Consider the following 15,114-nt stretch of genomic DNA (forward strand, 5'->3'; position numbering starts at 1 on the left):
TTGTATTTTTTTATATATACTAATAATAATAATAACAATATATAATCAATTTATTAATGCCAACACATTTTCAGGCAGTTGTTTTTTCATTGCATATAATTGAACCAACAAATTACCTCAGCGATGACATAATGCAGTATAACCAGCACTAATGACTTAACAATGACATCATCGCATGCTTTAATATGCTTTACAAGCAGTCATTTCTCAGAGAGGAAAGATGACTTTTTCTTATGTAATAATTCTAGAAACATGATCATCTGAAGCCATTAGTCACCCTTGGTTTTGTTGCGCATTTCAAGCTGTTTTGATGGCATTCGTAAAGCACTGATGAACAGCAGTGTCATAAAATGGTCAAAACTCATCCGCAGAAATGAGACCTCCTGCGAAACGTTCATTAAAACAAAAGCTGGTGGTTCTAATCTTTTATTTTGCAGTCTTATAAAGACTCAGTGGTAAAATGAGAGCATGATTGATTAAATTGTTATTGGCTGATGAAGAGACAAGACACGTCCTGAAATGCTGTATTCTATAGGGAGACTTCTGTTTTAATTATGAGAACAATATAAATAAGAACTAAAAGTTGCCTCTCAAAACTAAGATGTTTGAAACACATTTCAGCATACACTGTTAGCAGAATTGCAGTTTTAATAGGGTAAGTAGAAAGATTTTCCTTAATGTATCAAACAATCATAGTAAAATAGTCTGGAATGATTCAATATATATATATATATATATATATATATATATATATATATATATATATATATATATATATATATATATATATATATATATATATATAATATTGTTAGAAAATTTTTTGATAAAATATATAAAACTTTAGTCCCCTATACATGCCTTTTATTGGCTGTTAAAATATGAAAAAGATCAAAATGCTTGGTTTCAAAAGCCACAGAAAATAAAAACAAAATATATATATTGGTGGAAAATGTACAACTAATCTAGACTTTATAGAAAATAAAATAAAAATAATTTACAAAGATGATCAAACATAAAGTAATACAAATTTGGAGTTAAAGTTGACCATTAAAAAGCATGAAATGAATGTAAAAGCATACAGTACATTGTTAGGACTGCGTTGTTTTGTGTTTCTGTGTGTTTGATTTATTCTAGATTTGGGCGTGCCTTCAGCGCACCTGATGCTGGTCAGCGTCCTCATTTAAACCCCGGCAGAGAGTTTGTCGGGGCCGCTGTCCATTCACTTGGCAGTAGGCCAGAGCTGTGCTCCAATTTGGGCATTATGCTTTGTTTCGCATTCATACACTGACAACATTTACTACATCCATTTACTTTCTTTTTACACTGATTGAACATACTGATACTGATGTTTTTGATTATATTATTTCAGTTGTGTTAAATAAATCTTCTTTTTGATTACACTTCGCCCTGTCAAGAAAAATATGTATTTATAAAATAAAACAGATTATTATAAAGATAAAATAAAAAAAAATTGGTTATTAAAAAAAAAATGTAAAAATCTAAATAAAAATATCTAAATAAAAACTGAATATTATAAATATAATGAATATATTCATTATATAATATTATAAAAGGGAAAATAGTAACAATTGATAAAATATATAAAAAAATAAATTTATTACATAAAATATTAAATAAATCAAATAAGATATATAAATAAATACAGATTATTATAAATATTAAACAATCTATTATGTAAGTCTTAATGATATGATATTATAAAAAGGAAAATAGTAACAAGTAATTTGTTTATACATTCATTCATTCATTTTCAGCTTAGTCTCTTTTTAATCAGGGGTTGCCACAGCAGAATGAATCGCCAACTTATCCAGCATATGTTTTACGCAGCTGATGTGCTTCCTTTATATATAGTTGAAGTCAGAATTATTAGCCTCATTTGATTTTTTTCTTCTTTTTAAAAATATTTTCCAAATGATGTTTAACAGAGCAAGGAAATTTTCACAGTATGTCTGATAATATTTTTTCTTCTGCAGAAGTCTTATTTGTTTTTAAAAAATTTTAACACCATTTTAAGGTCAAAATTATTAGCTCCTTTAAGCTAATTTTTTTCAATATTCTACAAAACAAACCATCCTTAATATAATAACTTGCCTAATTACCCTAACCTGCCTAGGTAACCTAATTAACCTAGTTAAGCCTTTAAATTTCACTTTAAGCTGTATAGAAGTGTCTTGAAAAATATCTAGTAAAATATTCTGTACTGTCATCATGGCAAAGATAAAATAAATCAGTTATTAGAAATAAGTTATTAAAACTATTATGCTTACAAATGTATTGCATTTTTTTCCCTCCATTAAACAGAAAATGAAAAGAATAATAATAATAAACGGGAGGGGGGGTAATAATTCTGACTTCAAATTATATATATATTTTAAACATTTAAAAAATATTATGAAAGTCAATTTTATATTTTACAAGGCATAAAGTAACAAGTGATAAACATATAACGTAAAATAACATTAAATGAATCAGTTAAAGAAAATATATTATAATATATAAAATCTATTAGGATTTTTTTTATTATATACTATTATAAAAGGGGGAAAAGCATTACAATATAAAAACAGATCTAAATACAACGTTATTGGCTAAAGAACGTGTTCACTGCTATGATTTTCCCACAAGTCGTTAAAATCAAATGTGTTACACGCTAAGCGCTTTTTAAAAAAAGAGAAGCTGGTTTGTTTGCCTTTGCCTGGTCTGTAGAGGATAAAGGTGATTTCTGACCTCATGCTTTTGTCTTGTTCATCAGAAAAATGAGCCTGTATGAGGAGCTGCCGCAGGAGCGCTCGACCTGGACTCCACCATTACATCATCGCTGTGGGATAAAACCAAGCCCCTCCTCCTGCCTTTCGTTGGCTGAGCGACCTGGCCCGGCGTTCCTATTGGTGAATAGCGGCATGAGGGGAATCTTCTAGGGGGCGTGGTCTCAGCGTGTAAGGGCGCTTCAAATACACTGTAAAAGATGCATAAGGGAGCGATGCTGATGCTGGTGATGCGAGAATAATTTCACACCGGAGACGAGCTTTTCCAACGGACAGCACGAAGATGACAATGGACCTCATATTTAGGATTTAATTAGCTATATTATAAGCAGCAGCAATCTACCGCTGAAGCGACCGTGTGCGACGTGATAAGTAGAGAAATAGGTGAGAGGGAGATCCTGGATCGGATCCATCCGACAGTCGCTGGAGGTAAGGGCGTTTCTGAGAGCATCTCTGAGGCTTTTCTGGATCCAGTTGTGGAAGTTAAAAACTGAATTATTAGAGGGTTTATAACCGCTTTTGAATGTGCTGTGTTTGTTAAGAGTTGTAAGGCTGTGCTCCAATAAGTTTCTTTTCTTTTTTTGGCGGTTTGCTCGAGCTTCCATCGAGGTGATCATCAGTTTTGTCTTAAAGGGATAGTTCACACACAAAAATGAAACATTACTCACTATTTACTCACCCTTACGTGGTTACAAAGCTTTATCAGCTTCTTTATTCTGTTAGATGCAAAATATGGTATTTTTAAAAAGAGGTGAATGCAAGGACTTCTATAGTCGGAAAAACACTTACTATGGAAGTCAATGGTTACCCGTTTTCTTGAAATATATTTTTTTGTGTTCATCAGAATAAAGAAAGTCAAACAGGTTTGTAACTAGTGAAGGATGAGTAAATGATGGCAGAATTTTCAGTTTTGGGTTAGCTATTTTTTTAACTTGTTTTTGGAGATCTTGAGACACCATGGGACGCTTCGGGAGAGATGTAGAAACACTGCAAATAAGGTTATTATATTGTTGTTTATGATTTATTTGCTGTGATTTGACTTACTCATCCTTCACTTGTCACAAACCTGATAAGTTTCTTTCTTCTGTGGAATACAAAATGCGATTTTTTTTTTAATGGCTTAAAATCATTTACTTCCGTAGTTGGAAAAACACTTACTATGGAAGTCAATAGTTACCGGTTTTCTTTTTTCTTTGAAATATATTCTTTTGTGTTCATCAAAATAAAGAAAGTCAAACAGGTTTGTAACTAGTGAAGGATGAGTAAATGATGGCGGAATTTTCAGTTTTTAGTTAACTATACCTTTTTTGGAGACTTTAAAGAATTGTAGAAAGCTTCACGAGAAATGAACATATTTAGAAACACTAGAAATGAGGTTTGATGATTTGTATGTTGTTGTTTATGATTTATTTGCTGTCATTTGGGTCATTTTAAATGGTTTTTACATTGTACACAGCAAATACTCATTTTCTGTACATTTATGGAGCTGAGTGCATATTATTAGCATAGGAAATACATTTATTTATAGGAATATGACTAAGTAAATATGACATATTATAGTAAAAATGACCCTGGTTTAAGTATTAAGTGTAGACTATATGTTTGTTTAAAGCTCCTTAAAGGGATAGTTCACTTTAAATGAAATTCTGTCATCATTTGATTTACTCATCCGTCACTTGGCACAAACCTGATTGAGTTTCTTCATTCTGTTGAACACAAAATAAGATTTAAAAAAGAGCGGTGAAAGCAATGACGTCTATAGGAGTTTCCCCGGGTTCGTTTTGCACCATAGTAATCTGCACCATAGTAAGGCACCTTGTAAGTAGTCATCTCTTAAGAGCAATTACTATCGGTTAAGTAGCTACTATAGCAAGGGCGTTCTCGAAATCTGCCAGAGCTCAAACTCCCCTTTCGCCTTGCAAACAGGAGGGAGCCCCGGGCTCAAGGATCTTATGAGCTCAGGGCTCTCTACCAGGACAGCATGCCAAACAAGCTTCATAAACAATCATCAGCTAATTGTGAACTCTTGAATGGAGCTAAATGCATATTATTAGTATAGGAAATACAATATTTATTTATAGTAATATTTAAAATATGACACTGGTTTAAGTATTAAGTGTAGATTATATGTTTGTTTAAAGCTTTTTAAAGGGGTAGTTCACCTAAAAATGCAAATTCTGTCATCATTTGATTTACTCATCCTTTACTTGACACAAACCTGATGAGTTTTTCTTCTTCTGCTGAACACAAAATACGATATTTTGAAGGATATTGGAAACTGGTAACCACTGACTTCCTTAATGTTAGTTTTTTCTAGTGGTTACCAGTTTCTAACATTCTTCGAAATGTCTTATTTTGTGTTCAACAGAAGAAAGAAACTCTTTGGAACCACATAAGGGAAAATAAAAAGTGAGTAAGTTTATTTTGGGTTGAACTACCCCTTTAACCTTTGTGACCTTTTAAAGAACCAAGATGAAGCCATTACACAATTTTTTTATGATTTATTTGTCAATGTGTTAACAGCCTGTAACAAAACTTTAACAACATGCCAGACCTTCTCCTATATGTGCCTAGGCTGGACATAGAGAGTTTGCAAACAGATTTTTATATGGAGGAAACAGAACATTTTTTGCAAGGAAATCAAAATGATTTGACATTTACATACTCATCAGAGCTTCTGTTCTGTTCTTTGACACGTGAAACAAATGCTAGTAATATTCAGGATAATGCAGAAAAGACTGTTCTTTACTATAATGCCAATGCAAAAAAACGATATTCTTCAAAGCCAGATTTATTTTTGTCTATGGCAATGGTTTTCTAGCTGCCCTGTGACCCAAAGTTTCCCATGGTCACTGGGCCACAATCAATTACGTATATGTGTAATACACACATGTATGTATTTTTAGGAAATTCATTCATTCATTTATTTTCTTTTCAGTTTAGTCTCTTTATTTATCTAGGGTCGCCACAGCGGAATAAACCGCCAACTTATCCAACATATTCTTTTCGCAGTGGATTTTTTAGGGTTTTTTTTTTCTTTTAGAAAAATGTAATAAACCAGCTGAAAGTTCTTAGTTGCTCTTTACGATTAGACTTTAGTATAATTTTTGTTTTACTTTGTAAATAACTGATGTCACTTTTAATATTACATTGTAAAAGTGACTTTTTAAAAATATTAAACGTATATTTTGTCATTTAGGGACATAGCAAAGTTTCCATGTTTTCAGACATCCTGGTAGGTCACTAAGGTCTTCTGATCAGTTCATTCTTCGGTACCAAGGTCCCGGTGTAAGCGAAGTGGGGATCAGGCTTTTGCTGTTATCGCCCCAAAACTCCGGAACCGGCTTTCAGCCCACATCCGACACACTCCAACTCGATCTGTTTTTAAAAAGCTTTTGAAACTCTATCTTTGTTCTTTAGCATTTCAGCCTTTTTAATGTTGAGGGGTTTGCATTATGTTTTAGTTGTTATGTATGTGATGTAGGTTTTATTTTATTTAGTAAATTAGTATTGATTGTGTTCAAGGGCGAAGCAGTGACGCAGTAGGTAGTGCTGTCGCCTCACAGCAAGGAGGTCGCCGGTTCAAACCTCGGCTCAGTTTCTGTGTGGAGTTTGCATGTGCTCCCTGCGTTCGCGTGGGTTTCCTCCAGTTGCTCCTGTTTCCCCCACAGTCCAAAGACCTGCTGTACAGGTGAATTGGGTAGGCTAAATTGTCAGCAGTGTATGAATGTGTGTGTGGATGTTTCCCAGAGATGGGCTGGAAGGGCATCCGCTGCGTAAAAACGTGCTAGATAAGTTGGCGGTTTATTCTGCTGTGGTGACCCCGGATTAATAAAGGGACTAAGCCGACAAGAAAATGAATTAATGATTGTGTTCAGCACTTTGGGTAATATTGGGTTGTAAAAAATGTGCTATATAAATTAACCAAAAAAAAAAAAACATTTGATTTGCTGACCAGTTCTCATTTTCGGAAAAGAAACAGCTCTAAATGACAATATTCCTTATGTTAAATTTGAAAAAAAAAAAAAAAAAAAAAAAAAAAAAATATATATATATATATATATATATATATATATATATATATATATATATATATATATATATATATACACATAATTAAATACAATTATTTATTATTAAAGTGCGTAACCAAAACATAATTTCTTATACCTGAATACCTTTTAAATCATTTAAATAATAAAAACACACATATTTGCTAAATGTTTTGATAAACGTTGATTAGACTCCACAAATCATGAGTGTTTTGAAATGTGGCTCGTAGTCAATTACAATACCGATTGGACATTGGAGATCCTGACAATTACGGATGCCCCAAAATGATGTCCTACTATACATAAACCACATCTAGCAGGTGCATCAGTAGCTTTAGAAAACATCTAAAAAAGCTCTGCATCACAAAAAACAATCACATTCAGACTCTCTTTTATGTCGCATGTACAAAAGTGAGAGCGTTAACAAACAAAAAAAGAGCTGCAGTTCACTTATTGGCCACCGGTGTCACTAATGCCAAGTGTTTCTAAATTTAAATCATAGTTACCGCTTTTAAATAATGTTTGGCCCGAGAATGTAACAACATGTTATAATTTCATAAAAGGCACGTCTGCAATAATAATTTGGAGGCAGAATCTATGACCCCGTTTTGGCAGATGTTTTCTTGTCGAACTGCACTGATAGTTGTGTTTGCATGCGTCGAGCAAAACTGCGCTGTTTAATTATAGCTGCTCTAAATAAAAGCGCGCAGAAGAGCTCTGAAGTAGCGAATGTCCCGGGGGAGCGGGAGTGAATGTAGCAGAGACGGCGCACCAACCCTTAACACTCGTAATGGATGCTTACATCCTCAGTTCATGTGATCTCACACTCCATTTGACTACTAAGTGCGGATTCATTTCCTTGGGCTTCCTCCGCCGTTTCTTTAATGATCAAATCCTGGAGTGAGATTTTATTGCCAGGTCTTTGTTCAGCAGAGTGACAGCAGTTGGCCTGCTATGGTGGACAATTACTTTAAGTGCTTTTTTTTTATTGTGCATTTACCTTTATGATGTTTTCAATGTAAGTATAATTATCATAACATACGTTTTAAACTTTTTTTTATTGCTTACTATGCAAAAAAACCCACAGTAATGCATTATAATATTTAACTAGATCTATATTTGTAGTATTTGAGATATTACTAATAAACAGAGAGGGAAAAGTACACACATCCTTTACTTAAGTAGAAGTACAGATACTCACGTTCAAAATGACTCTGGTAAAAGTAAGTACTGACTACACTTTTGTACTTCAGTAAAAGATTTTAACAGATAAACAGATTTTAAAATGTACAAAAGTAAAAAAGTAATAAGTATTCGGTTCAATCACAGTCAAAAAACATGCGGTATAGGTGAATAATAGTTAACTAAATTAGCAATAGTGTATAAGTGTGTGTGTAAAGTTGAATGTTTATGGGTGTTTCCCAGTACTGGGTTGCAGCTGGAAGGGTATCCGCTGTGTAAAACTTATGCTGGAAAATTTGGCGGTTCATTCTAAAGCATTTAAACAACATGTTTTTGAACTGGAACGTGTCTCTCTTGTTTACCTGTGAATCGATCGAACTAAAGGTGTCTTATTACTCTGTAAACAGGGTAGCATCAGTCATGTTAAATTCGCACACTCTCTCTCACATCTGCGTAGTCATCCTAGCCATGCTAGCATGCGCAATGATAAGAAATAATATAGATCGTGCCACCAAACACATGAAAACGAATGTAACGACCATGGTTTTAAAAATGTAAGCAGTAGAAAGTACAGATATTTGTGTAAAAATGTAAGAAGTAAAAGTAAACAGTTGTCAAAAAAATAAGTACTGGAGTAAAGTACTGATACCTGAAAAATCTACTAGTATTTGTACTCCGTTACTTCCCATCTCTGCTAATAAGGCTAAATAGCATACTTATTTCTGTCATAAACACTCTTGGGAATTTTTATGGTAATAAATATGTATATGGCAATGTTGATGTATTTGGTGTTGGAGTTATAGATCTGCTACGCTGATGCTGCTTTGAATATTATGGCAGAGCAAGTACCAAGACCTGCTACTGCCAGTATATACACAGACATGCCGCCTGAGAATATGACACGCTGCTGCTGCAAGCATAATATACATGTAACCACTGTAGCAGATCTAAACACAGGTGGAGCTGGGGTTGAGGAGGGTCTCGGAAAACACATCTACAGTTTCATAGCAGAAATTTCACTTATATTTAATGTAAATGTATATTTTATATTTATATTTGATTTATAAATATAAAGAAACCTATACGTAATATATTTACATATATGTGGAAAAAACACTACACTCGCACACATATTTATATAAATATTGCTGTACAGAATAGTTTTAAATGTTTAAAAACTTTTAGAAATGTAAAAAATATAGTTTTAGAATATTTATTTTAAAGAAGGGTTTAATATTAATGATATAATGTTTAATTAGATCTATATTTGTGATATATAAGATATTGTAAACACCACTAATAACATACTTACTTATATTTCATATTGCTGTTTTCATTTTTTACACTTTTAAGTATGTTATGTTATATTATATTATATTATATTATATTATATTATATTATATTATATTATATTATATTATATTATATTATATTACATTATATTATATTATATTATATTATATTATATTATATTATATTATAGTATATTAATTATGTTATATTTTATTTTTATATTAGATTAATTATGTTATATTATATTTTTATATTATATTATATTATATTATATTATATTATATTATATTATATGATATTATATTATATTATATTATATTGTACTATATTATATTATATTATATTATTTATATTACTTATATTATTTTATATTATATTATATTATACTATATTATAATATTTTATATTATATTACATTATACTATATTATACTATATTATATTATATTATATTATATTATATTATATTATATTATATTAAATATATTAAATATATTAATTATATTATTTTATATTTTACTATATTATAATATTTTATAATATTTTATAGTATTTTATATTATATTATATTATATTATATTATATTATATTATATTATATTATATTATATTATATTATATTAATTATATTATATTAATTATATTATATTATATTATATTATATTATATTATATTATATTATATTATATTATATTATATTATATTATATTATATTATATTATATTATGGCAACGCAGTAGGTAGTGCTGTCGCCTCACAGAAAAAAAGGTCGCTAGTTCGAGCCTTGGCTGGATTAGTTAGTGTTTCTGTGTGGAGTTTGCATGTTCTCCCTGCTTTTGCGTGGGTTTCCTCCAGGTCCTCCGGTTTCCCCCACAGTCCAAAAACATGTGGTAGAGTTGAATTGGGTAGGCTAAAATGTCCGTATGGTATGAGTGTGAATGAGTGTGTATGGATGTTTCCCAAAAATGGGTTGCGGCTGGATGGGCATCCGCTGTGATGATCTCTTGATCATGTCTACATGACTAAATGCATTGAGTTGCTGCCATGTGATTAGCTGATTAGAAATTTGTGTTAACGAGCAGTTGGACAGGTGTATTTAATAAAGTGGCCGGTGAGTAGATATAGGAGGCTGTTATTGAATATGCTAATGTGCGCTGCTGAGCTGGTGTGTGTTGAATGCGTGTGTTTTAAAGTGTCCCTCCTCCTCCAGATCCTGCTGAATGTGGGCTGTGTTTCTCCAGCCTGAGTGCTGGAAGAGCTTTGCATAATGCACTGAAGAGTTTTGGGCTCACAGAAGCGCCTCTGCATTAGTTTTGGAGAGTTCACTCAGAGCCAGAGACACGTCAGGTCTTCTGTGGCCCAGAACAAATGAAACATGAAAACTCTTGGCCGTGTCCTTGAGCGAGCCCTTCTGTCCCCTGAGAGACACTTTTAGCTTTATCTCTCTCCGCTGCTGCGCATCTCTGTCCACATTTGGCTTTATCTTTGTCTCACATTCACTCTGTTCCTCTTGTCCGGTCGAGGCCTTATCTTTATCTTCTTCATGATCTGAAATCATTCTCACTTTCACAGAGCACCAAACACTCAATCACAGGAAGAGGAAGGGGAGAGAGCAGCCTGGTTTGGGGGAAATTCTGAATTGAAAAATGTTTACTTCTGATGAGGGAGAATCTGATTTTTTTTTGTATTTCAATTGTCCAACAGTTTCAAAAATGTACACACAGTTTAAGTCAGAATTATTCGCCCTTCTGTGAACTTTTCTTTTTCAAATATATCCCAAACAATGATTAACAGAGCAAGGCATTCATTCATTCATTCATTTTCTTCATTTGGTATAATATTTTTATTCCCGAGAAAGTCTTATTTGTTTTATTTTGGCTAGAATAAAAGCATTTAAAATGTTTTAAAACCATTTTAAGGTCAATATTATTAGCCCCCTTAAGCAATATTTTTTTAGATGGTCTACAGAAAAAACTATTGTTAAACAAGGGGCCAGTTTCAGAAAGGAGGATAAGTGAAAACTCAGAGTATTTTAACCCTGAAATGAGAGGAACTCTGAGTTTTCCATTTCAAAATGGCAGGTTTGTCAAACTGGAGAAAGCAGGGTATGTCGAGCCTGTTTCTGAAAGAGAGGTGACTTTAACTCAGAGTCAGTTACTGTGGTAACTTACTCTGTGAACCTAACCTGGTCAAGAGCAGGTTTTATTTTCTAAACTCTGAGTTTCAGTTGTTCTCCTCCTCTTTTTTTAAAGACGAAGTGGTATTTCTCGCCTTAGGCTTATGTTTCCACCCACCTATTTTAATGCTTATTTTGAAGATGCGCATAAAAATGATTGATGGAAACGTCATGATGCACGTAACTTTTGAAAATATATGCTTAAAAAACATGCACATAACTGAGTAGGAGAAACTTTATATTCGATAAGAAAAGATGCGCGTAAACTGTGATGGAAACACTTTTACTGAACAAATTCCAATATGTGCATTAAAAACAGCTTTGTTATAAGAGATGATGATGAAAATGTGTGTGAAACCAGCAGGCTGAGCACATTATCAATCATCCTTAATGTTGTTTTGGTCATTCTAAAACGCCTTAACTGTTTCAGTATTATTGTATATTATTAATTACTTCCAGAGTGTGAAGAGCGTCTGTTTGTGTGACGATTTTGCGATTTTGTTGTCTTTGACTCGTTGAATGGAAGCGCTGCTTTACTCACACATATTTTATACGTTATTCCAGTTTTGCACATAAATTTAATAAATAATTTTAAATGGAAATAGCTATTGCTTACATTTCAGTCACACAAAGAACAAAGTCACGTACGAGAATGGCTTGTCCTTTTTTAATAAATAATTAGTGACTTTGCTTAATTTTCCTAACTTGCCCTATTAATGTATAGTTAAGCCTATAATATAATGTAATGTAATATAATATAATATCATATCATGTCATGTCATGTCATATCATGTCATGTCATATCATATCATATCATATCATGTAATATAATATAATATAATTGTCAGGGTTCGGTGAGGGGAAAAAGGGGAAAAAGGAGCGAGGACTCAAGTGCAGGAATAATGGGAATTTATTAAATAATAAAAATAAAATAAAATGCAAAATAAACTACCCCGAGGGGGAAAACATTAACAAAACAAATACATACACAAACAAACTTCACTGGGCTGGATGGTCAGGAACAGGACTGGAAACATGACAAGGGTTCAAACAACAACAAGTGATGACGAACTGGCACAGGACAGCAAATGTGAGGGGTATATAAACTGTAGAAAATTAACACACAAACAGGTGAACACAATTAACTAATAATGAGGACATTAACAAGGAGGGTGGGACAAGACAATAGACGGGAGAGCGCATGACACAGAGAGACAACACAAGCCATGCGCTCACTTAACAGGACAAGAACATGCAGCCAATGAGAGAACTCATTAACCGCATGTTCATGACAACAAACACAACACTGAAGCACACGACAAAAGCACGTGACCACAATGTAAACACCGAGCCACGTGCTTTGACAAGAGACGCAAGACACGAGCACACGATAGATAAACACCTTACCGTGCGCTCACACATAAGCAACGCGCATGCTTCATCTCAGCGCCAACCAAAACTGAAACCAACTAGACGGAGGCGCCGAGAATAAAGCAGCGCGCTGCTGACAGAACAAACACAAACACTAGTACAAGAGCGCGTCTGAGGGACGCAGAGCGTGCGCGGCCACATGAAGCGGCAGCGCGCACACTCTGCGTACACCCATGACGGCGCGCGCGCATACAGAGACAGAAACAGGACCAGACATGGAGTAGTGTCAGAGCTCTGCCACCAAAACAAGAATTTACAAGACCAAAGTGGCAGAACCCTGACAATAATGTAATATAATATAATTAAATATAATGTAATAAAATATATAATTAAATATAATGTAATTAAATATAATGTAATAAAATATAATGTAATAAAATATAATATAATTAAATATAATGTAATATAATATAATATGATATATTTTTATTTAAATTGATCTAATTCAATGTCAAATTCTTCATTTTTATTAACTTACTGAAAACGATTATTAGCTGTACAGCTCCCTTCACATTGTTTTCGGATAATAAACTCACAGCCAACAAACAAGAATTGCGCAAATGAATAAGTCAGTCAGTCAATCAGATTTAAAAAATATAAAGCATTTTGTCAAAAATGTTCTCTAAAAATAATTAAAATGTATATTTATGAATGTAATTTATTGTGTACTTTTTTTGACAAATTTTAAAACAACTACTGAAATTGAAATAACTTGTATGCTACGTGCATGACAGTATTTGTGCCAAAAAACAAAACAAAGCATAAGCACTCCCTTCCATTTACATTCTACATTTAGATACTGAAATGATGATTCTGCCACTGAATCGGTGGACTTATTTGTTTCGTGCCTCCAGCCTGGCATTGCTTGTGTTTGTTTTATAGCCCTGAAATATCAGCAGAAATGTACTTTACTCTTTCATTACACATTTAAAGAGTGACTCATAAGTCTATTTTCTTCACTCAGCCCACTCTTCCAGCAACAGATTCACGTCCCTTTATTTTGTATGTGAGCGTGTGTATATATAGTGAGTGTGGATAAGTTACTGTCTATTTTGGGTCTTTATATTTAATGCTAAGTATTGGTTTCATCCAGCAGCCAGCTAGGGCAGTAACTCAGTGAACTCTCCAATTGCATTTATTAGCATCAAAAAAAGAGAAAGCTTTGAATTTAAAGTGTTTTTCTATCTCAAAACTGCTTACGCTGGTGTTTCTTTGATTCAGTGTGCATCCAGTTTAATCTGAGCGCTGCATTTGCTCCTGTACACATTTCTTGCTTTTATTTAGCACTCTTTAGCTTTGAATGCTATAATAATGACATGTATAGTGTCACTGTCAGTGTAAACGCATTGTTATGATGCTTGTTAAATCTTGTCTGTCTCATTTCTGTCCCATTAGCCATATTAAACTGTTTACTTCATTTACCTTTCAACATCACATCAGAGGTAGACATACATTCATTCATTCATTTTCTTGTCAGCTTAGTCCCTTTATTAATCCGGGATCGCCACAGCAGAATGAACCGCCAACTTATCCAGCAAGTTTTTACGCAGCGGATGCCCTTCCAGCCGCAACCCATCTCTGGGAAACATCCACACACACACTCATACACTACGGACAATTTAGCCTACCCAATTCACCTGTACCACATGTCTTTGGACTGTGGGGGAAACCAGAGCACCCGGAGGAAACCCACACGAAGGCAGGGAGAACATGCAAACTCCACAAAGAAATGCCAACTGAGCCAAGGTTCAAACCAGCGACCCAGCGACCTTCTTGCTGTTAGGCGACAGCACTACCTCCTGCGCCACTGCCTAGCCCATTTTTCCCCAATATTTCTCAAATCATGTTTAACAGAGAAAGGAAATTTTCACAGTATTTCCTATAATGTTTTTTTCTTCTGGAGAAAGTCTCATTAGTTTTTTTTCCGGCTAGAACAAAAGCAGTTTTTAATTTTTTAAACACCATTTTAAGGTTAATATTATTAGCCCTCTTAAGCTTTATTTTTATTTTTTTTCAATTTCATCATTATACAATGATGTGCCTAATTACCCTAACTTAACCTACACAAGTTTAGCCTTTAAATGTCACTTTAAAGGTTCACGAAACCCTTGAGTACGTCGGTTTGTCATTATTATTCACAACCCAAGCTCATTCTGGAAACGTAGCCCCGCGGACGTTTCTGGAGACCGCGAT

At 33.4% G+C, this 15,114-nt stretch overlaps 1 protein-coding gene across 1 annotated transcript in view; it reads left to right on the forward strand.

The window, feature by feature from the left end:
- Positions 1 to 2,953: 2,953 nt before the first annotated feature.
- The window catches only part of si:ch211-180f4.1, a 54,079-nt gene continuing 41,918 nt past the window's right edge, over positions 2,954 to 15,114 (forward strand). Inside the window, 1 exon segment of the mRNA NM_001386705.1 lies at positions 2,954 to 3,218. The gene's annotated coding sequence lies outside the window, so the exon portion shown is untranslated.

The sequence above is a fragment of the Danio rerio genome, chromosome 8 (genome assembly GCF_052040795.2).
Source record: "Danio rerio strain M-AB ecotype USA chromosome 8, GRCz13ab, whole genome shotgun sequence".
Lineage (NCBI taxonomy): Eukaryota > Metazoa > Chordata > Actinopteri > Cypriniformes > Danionidae > Danio > Danio rerio.